Source organism: Lacerta agilis, chromosome 13 (genome assembly GCF_009819535.1).
Source record: "Lacerta agilis isolate rLacAgi1 chromosome 13, rLacAgi1.pri, whole genome shotgun sequence".
In the NCBI taxonomy this organism is placed as follows: Eukaryota; Metazoa; Chordata; class Lepidosauria; order Squamata; family Lacertidae; genus Lacerta; species Lacerta agilis.
Genome location: NC_046324.1, coordinates 29,879,699 through 29,886,827, shown reverse-complemented (window position 1 = coordinate 29,886,827; position 7,129 = coordinate 29,879,699). Strand labels below are relative to the sequence as shown.

At 43.6% G+C, this 7,129-nt stretch overlaps 1 long non-coding RNA gene across 1 annotated transcript; it reads right to left on the bottom strand.

The window, feature by feature from the left end:
• Window positions 1-508: 508 nt before the first annotated feature.
• On the bottom strand, window positions 509-7,128 carry LOC117056737. The gene is made up of 3 exons (XR_004427753.1): window positions 7,071-7,128; window positions 4,583-4,817; window positions 509-816 (listed from the first exon to the last, which is right to left on the bottom strand). It is a non-coding gene; the product is annotated as an uncharacterized LOC117056737 (long non-coding RNA).
• Window position 7,129: the final 1 nt, after the last annotated feature.

Genomic DNA, 7,129 nt, shown 5'->3' with positions numbered 1-7,129 from the left:
TATTCATTTTCAGCACTTTAATTGAAGACAATGAAAGATCTTGTAATACGGAGCCGACATGGTGGATTAATCAGACTAGACCTCAGCTTTCAATAGCCATGACCTTCAGGTCATTAAATTACCGATCAGGAGTTAAAAAAAAAAAAATTATGATACAGAAGTGGAATACTATTGATTTCTTTTATTTTTAAACATAGAGCAAGTGGAAAGATGAACTGGCTTGCTTAGTTTTCATGAGGATCCAAGGAGTAAAGTACCTTCATGGATACTAATAAGAGGTGCAAATATAAATTGTAATCCTGGTGTCAAATAATGTATTGCACACAGAAGCAAAATTTGCACAGGAATCTACCACTTAACCCAAACTGCCATACCCTAGCTTTGAAGAATGAACACACTCACTTGGAATTCAACTCAATTTCAGTGAAGCTGATTTCATATAAACAGGTTTAGGTGTAGGGCAGAGACAGCCCAGAAGCTGAATAAGGCCCTTGCTATAGGTCATTACCTCTCCCTAGGCCACACCCTTTCTCCCTAAGCCACACCCTCACTAGCCCTGTTTTGCATCCTCCTTGAGTGTCAGGACTCTGCTCTTGAATAAATCTATGTTAGCCATCATTATCTCCACCTTGTACATGGCTCCTTAATATTAGCACCGGAATTGTCTCAAAGAACATGATTCTGGGGCCATGGAACTAAGGGGAAATAATGGAGAATCACAAATCATACAACCTGCAATGCTGCTCATGGTGGCTTTATGATCCGTTCATGCTTCAGTGTTCCTTGGGGGATCAGGAGGCAAGCCATCCAGTAAAGCTAAAAGTTGGAAGATTCAGGAGAGACAACAAGAAGTCCTTCTTCACATAGCATATGGAATTTACTACCACAAGTAGTATTGATGGCCACCAACTTGGATGGCTTTAAAAGATGATTAGATAAATTCATGAGAGATAAGGCTATCAATGGCTGTTAACCACAGTGGCTGTGTTCTACCTCCTGTCAGAGGCAATTGGCCTCTTAACACCAGCCACTGGGTAGTGCAGGTTTGTGTGTTGGGGGGGGGGGGCAGCGGTGCTGTTCTGCTAATGGCCTACTTGTGGGCCTCCCAGAAGCATCCAGTTGAGCACTGTCATGGGCAGATTCGGTCTTTCAAATTTCAGAGGTGCCCTGTGTGAGGTCAAAATTTTTCACCTCCCCCACTTCCTTTCTGCTCACTTCACAACATCATATTTGTGACGCCCTGCAGCACTCCCTAGGCTTAATGCCACTGCAACTGAACTGGTTGTAGTGCCCTAAATTGTCCTCTGTCACTGTGAGAACAGGATGCTGGACTGATGGGTCTTTGCTATGATCCAGCTGCAGGGCTCTTTTAACTGAATCAGGGGTGGCCAACTCCCAAGAGACTGCGATCACAGAGTTAAAAACTGGCAGTGATCTACCCCCTTTTGGGGTGTTTGAGGTCAAAGTTGTTGAGCTTTTTTTAGGAAGGAGGAAGGCCCATTTTGGGGGAGTTCAGGTCAAAGTTGTTGAGTGGCTTTTTTTTAGGAGAGTCACAGTTGTTTAGCTTCTTTGGGGGGAGCTGATGATGTACCAGTGATCTACCACAGATGTCCAGTGATCTACCGGTAGATCACGATCTACCTGTTGGACATGCCTGGTAATAGATTATGCCTGGACTAGTCAGCGTCTCTTACCTAAGATCTAGAAAAGACTGTGTCCTTGTCTTTAAAGGGGTTTACAGTTCTGCAGCAGTGTGGACAGAGATTTCATTGTCTTTGTCAAAGGCAATTCTGAAGAGACAACAGACAGTCTGACTACTGTTTTACTGGAAAACCAAGTGCCCTCTCTTACTGCGGCCCCTATCTCTCATCCATTGTCTTTGAATCTCCCTGCCTTTCTGCGACACCCTGCCCCCATTCAATTTACAAGTCACAATGCTTTTATTCCTCTGGTTACATTCACTTCTTCGTCCTGTCTGCTTCCAACTGGAGAAATTAATCTGAATGACTGTGAAAAGGGACCTAAGCTGTTGGTTCATGAAATCACTCTGTTCACCACAGTGAGAAGGACAATTCCAGTCACTGCCAGTTCAGGAAGTGGAAGAAAAGTAAAGACAAGGCTGAAACAAATGTAAAAAAGGTAGCAACAGAGACAGTGGCCATGTGCTCTATTTTACAGATGACACTTTCTATTTGTAGCCCATTCTAAAAATTAGAAGAGCCTGGCTGCTGGATCAGTCCAAAAGCCCAGCTCTCCAGCATCATCTTCCCACAGTGGCCAACCAGATGCCCCAATGGGAAGTCCTCAAGCGGCAGGTTTTAGTCCAGAAACATCTGGAGGATACCATATTGGCTACCCCTAAGTAAAGGTAAAGAGACCCCTGACCATTAGGTCCAGTTGTGTCCGACTCTGGGGTTGCGACGCTCATCTCGCGTTACTGGCCGAAGGAGCCGGCGTAGAGCTTCTGGGTCATGTGGCCAGCATGACAAAGCCACTTCTGGTGAACCAGAGCAGCGCATGGAAACGCCGTTTACCTTCCCACCGGAGCGGTACCTATTTATCTACTTGCACTTGGACGTGCTTTCGAACTGCTAGGTGGGCAGGAGCTGGGACCGAGCAACAAGAGCTCACCCCGTTGCAGGGATTCGAACCGCCAACCTTCTGATCAACAAGCCCTAGGCTCCATGGTTTAACCCACAGCGCCACCTGCGTCCCTACTGAACCTCATTTCACAAAGAGAGCTAGGAAGGGAGGCAAACACATCAGAACTGCTCCAGTCGGATCCCAACCCCACTGCAACATCAAGTGCCATGTTAGCCCAGAAGGGCCAAACACCATGAGGACCTAAGAAGAGCCTGGTTGCCAACTTATGTCTTCCAACATCCTCTTCTCACAGTGGTCTGGAAAGCAGGGCATGAGTGCTTTGCCACTTGTGATTCCCAGCAACTGGTATTCAAAGACATAGGCTGTGTCCATATTTAAAGCACATTCTACTCCCATGCAAAGAACCCTAGGAAGTGTCATTTGTTAAGGGTGCTGGGAATTGTAGCTCTATGGTATATACATAGCCATATTGCTTCTGATTCCCATAAAAAACTATATGAAGGAAGAGCAAGGCCCATTAGCAGTTAGCACCAGGACAATAGACTCAGCAGGCCCACAGGTCTCTCGGTCACAGTCCTCCCAGCTGTAGAGATATATAATTCTATTCTTCTAAATTTTCACCAATAAGTATGTAAACCAGCATATGCAAAAGTGAAGCACAACTGTGTTATTTTCTTTTCTTTTTGGTGTGGCCTCCCTAGGAAGAGGAGTAGGAAAATCCTCTTGATGTTCAGCAAGCAAGCATGCTTGACCCAGAAGAAAACTTTTATGGGAATCAGAAAGTACCATATAACATGTTCCAGCCTATTACAAGGACAAGCAAGGGAGAGATTTCACAACAGTTTACAAAAAAGAAGCTGCTGCATCTCAGTAGTAGAGCATATGCTTTGCATGCAGAAAGTCCCAGGTTCAGTCCCCAGCAACTCCAAGTGGGACTGAGAAAGATCTAAACAAAATAAAAAATTCCTTCCAGTAGCACCTTAGAGACCAACTAAGTTTGTTCTTGCATGCACACAAAAGCTCATACCAAGAACAAAACTAAGTTGGTCTCTAAGGTTCTACTGGAAGGAATTTTTTATTTTGTTTTGTCTATGGCAGACCAACACGGCTACCTACCTGTAACTGAGAAAGATCTGTATCTGAAATCCTGGAGAGCCACTGCCAATCAGAGTAGGCAATACTGAGCTAGATGGGCAAGTGACCTGATATAAGACAACGTTCTATACTCCTAGAGAGAAAAAGAGAACGTGACCAAACACAAACCACATGGAGGACAAAGCTATCAATGGCTACTAGCTTCCATAGAGGCTAAATGCATCTGAAAACCAGTTGATGGAAACCACAGGGGGGAGAGTGCTATTGTACTCAGGTCCTACCTGAGGGCTTCCCATAGGCATCTGGTTAACCACTGTAAGAACAGAATGCTGAACTAGATGGGCCATTGGCCTGATCCAGCAGGCACTTCTTATGTTCTTACGAAAAAGGAAGGGAAGCCTCAAAATGATACTGAAAAGTATATGAAATATTAGTCTGTTCTACATGGGTTCCCAGTCCTCCCCCATCCCCAAAAGACTAGTTTTGGCCTCTGGGTGTACTTATTGTCCCAGCCTGGTCATGATGCTGCAGAGATATAGTACCACACTCTTTTATACTTATTATATGTATAATATACATATTTTACATGTAATTTTAGTATGATTTTGCATATTAGTCACACTTTTAAAAAAATACAAAATATCACCTGTGAGCAAAGCTTGAGTGGGTCAAAACAGCTAAATTCTGCATTTAAATCCATTTGAAACAGATTCCCTCTCCGTCCTTGCAACCAACTGTATTATCTGTATCTGCTGTTCAATAACCTCCAGATAACCTTAACGCTCTTTACCTTTGTGGACAGGAGATCATCCATCCTAAATGTCGTGGCTTTTTGTTTCCAGGAGCTTCAGTGAGTTAAACATCTATTTTAAAAATGTGTTACCTGTGTCAGAATATGGCTGCCATGTTGAGCCCTGAGCGTTTGACACCTGGCATGTTTGGGGGAGGAGGCAGATGTTTTCTGATAGCGTTTCTGTTGCTGCTGCATCGAGAGCTACGCCAGCCGTGACCTCTGTGCACTCACCCTTGACTTCTTTATCAAGTCCAAGACACACACAATGTCTCGCCTCCATAGCTGTTCATATTCATCAGGGGCTGGTAGTTCTGACAAGTCAATGCTATTGTGGGGGAAGATTTAAAAGACAGAAGAGGAGAGGGGATCACTTTCATGCCATTGTTGTCACATTTAAAGCGGGGGGGGGGGGAAGCAGGCACAATTTTCTTCCTGCATCAGAGATGCTGTTTCCGTGATGAGGAGGGCAAAGTCTCTCTGGCCATACAGCTGATCTGGGGAGTCAAGCATGGCGTGCGCTGAAGCAAGAATGGGTTTTCTGGAAAAGCTGGTTATGACGACGTGTCGAGAGCCAGACGGCCTTTTCATAACTGGCTTTCAACAGAAATTCATTTATTCAAATGTAAACCACACCAAGGCAGCAAGCAGCTGGCAAGTGTGTGTGCTCATTTCAATTCTAGGTGTTTGGCTGGTGCGGGAATAGGACTGGAAGAATGGCTGGGTACAAACCATACATTTAGAGCACATTGTTTTCGCCCAAAGAATCCTGAGAACTGTAATTTGCTAAGGGTGATGGGAATTATAGCTCTGTGTGGGGGTAAACTATAGTTCCCGGGTTTGTTTGGAAAGAAATAATGTGCTTTAAACATATGATATGTATGAAGCCACCATTTCTAGTTATGACTTAAAATATTTGGAGGCCTGAGGCAGAAAATCCAAATAGCACACCACACTCTAATGGTGGTTAGAATATATATTGATAAACTGATAATTTGCTACCCCTTCCTGGTGTTGCCAGCTCAAGTGGAATGCATCATGACACCCAAGTGGGGTGAACCCTAAGCATTTCTGAGCTATCTGTAAAACAATGCTTATATTTTAGTTACATTTTTATAAACTGGGAAGGGCCATACAGTGGTATCTCGAGTTACAGACGCTTCAGGTTACAGACTCCACTAACCCAGAAATAGTACCTCGGGTTAAGAACTTTGCTTCAGGATGAGAACAGAAATCGTGCGGCAGCAGCAGGAGGCCACATTAGCTAAAGTGGTACCTCAGGTTAAGAACAGTTTCAGGTTAAGAACGGACCTCCAGAACGAATTAAGTTCTTAACCGGAGGCACCACTGTAAATTGGTAATAATCTGTTCTGCATGCAAAAGGTCCCAGGTTCAATCCTCAACATCTCCAGATAGGGCTGGGAGAGTCCCGTCTGAAACCCTGGCAGCACAGCTGCCAGTCAGTGTAGACAATACTGAGCTAGATGAAACAATGGGCTGACTCAGTATAAGTTTGTTTGCTTGCTTTTAAAGGGTACATTTTGACTTTTATACCTCACCCTTCTCCTTCTCTCAAAAGCCACCATCTGTTTAGGCCAGGCATAGGCAAACTCGGCCCTCCAGATGTTTTGGGACTACAACTCCCATGATCCCTAGCTAACAGGACCAGTGGTCAGGGATGGTGGGAATTGTAGTCCCAAAAACATCTGGAGGGCCGAGTTTTCCTATGCCTGGTTTAGGCCCTCCGGAGAATGAATGTGAAGGGAAAGGGTTGTCACCAATGTTAGTTCTACTCAGAGTAGACACACTAGCATTAATTGACATGGCTAAGATAGGTTCGTTAACTTCAGTAGGTCTACTCTAAGTAAAAAGCATTCCACTTAGCAAAGATTCCAACTGAGAAAATCTTTTGAGTTTGGAACTTCGTTTACATCTGTCCTCCCACCAGCCTTCAATTGGATATTATATTTGAAACACTCATCCAGTCAAAAACATGCATTGCCAGAGAGCAGAAATGTCTTGGATAAGCTTGAGGTTCAACTCTTTAAGAACCACATAAACCCACACAAAACTCTACTCTGAGTAAAACTTAGTTGGATTTATTCCAAAGGGTGTACAAAACATGACAAATATTTGGCTCCGCAAGCATTCAGCTTCACAACTAGTTTTGTTAAATCATACTACAGTACAGTATTTATTTCCATTTATAGACCACCCTTCATCCATCAACAGTCCTATGGCTGATCACAACAACAAACACATACCCAACAAATTAAAATTCAAAATCACAATAACCTAAACAAGAAACTAAACCAAGTTTTTTTATTGTTTATAACCCATGGCCATTACAATATAGACACAAAATACTTATGTGTAAAACAAAGAAAAGGGTCATCAATCCAGTAACACAGGTATAAACCCTGAAAATAAGCAGGATTTAAAACATTCGTTTACTGTAGTTAAAAACTTCCCTGGATATTTAGCACTGATCTGACTTTGAAACAGTTTGTGCAGAGTAATCACTGAATAACCTTATCTTCTAGTCAATGGCAATGAAGTTTACACCCACTCACTCACACACCCTCTTGATCAAAGCAAAATTCAGTTCCCCAACAATCCCCCAACCACGTGGAAATCTCT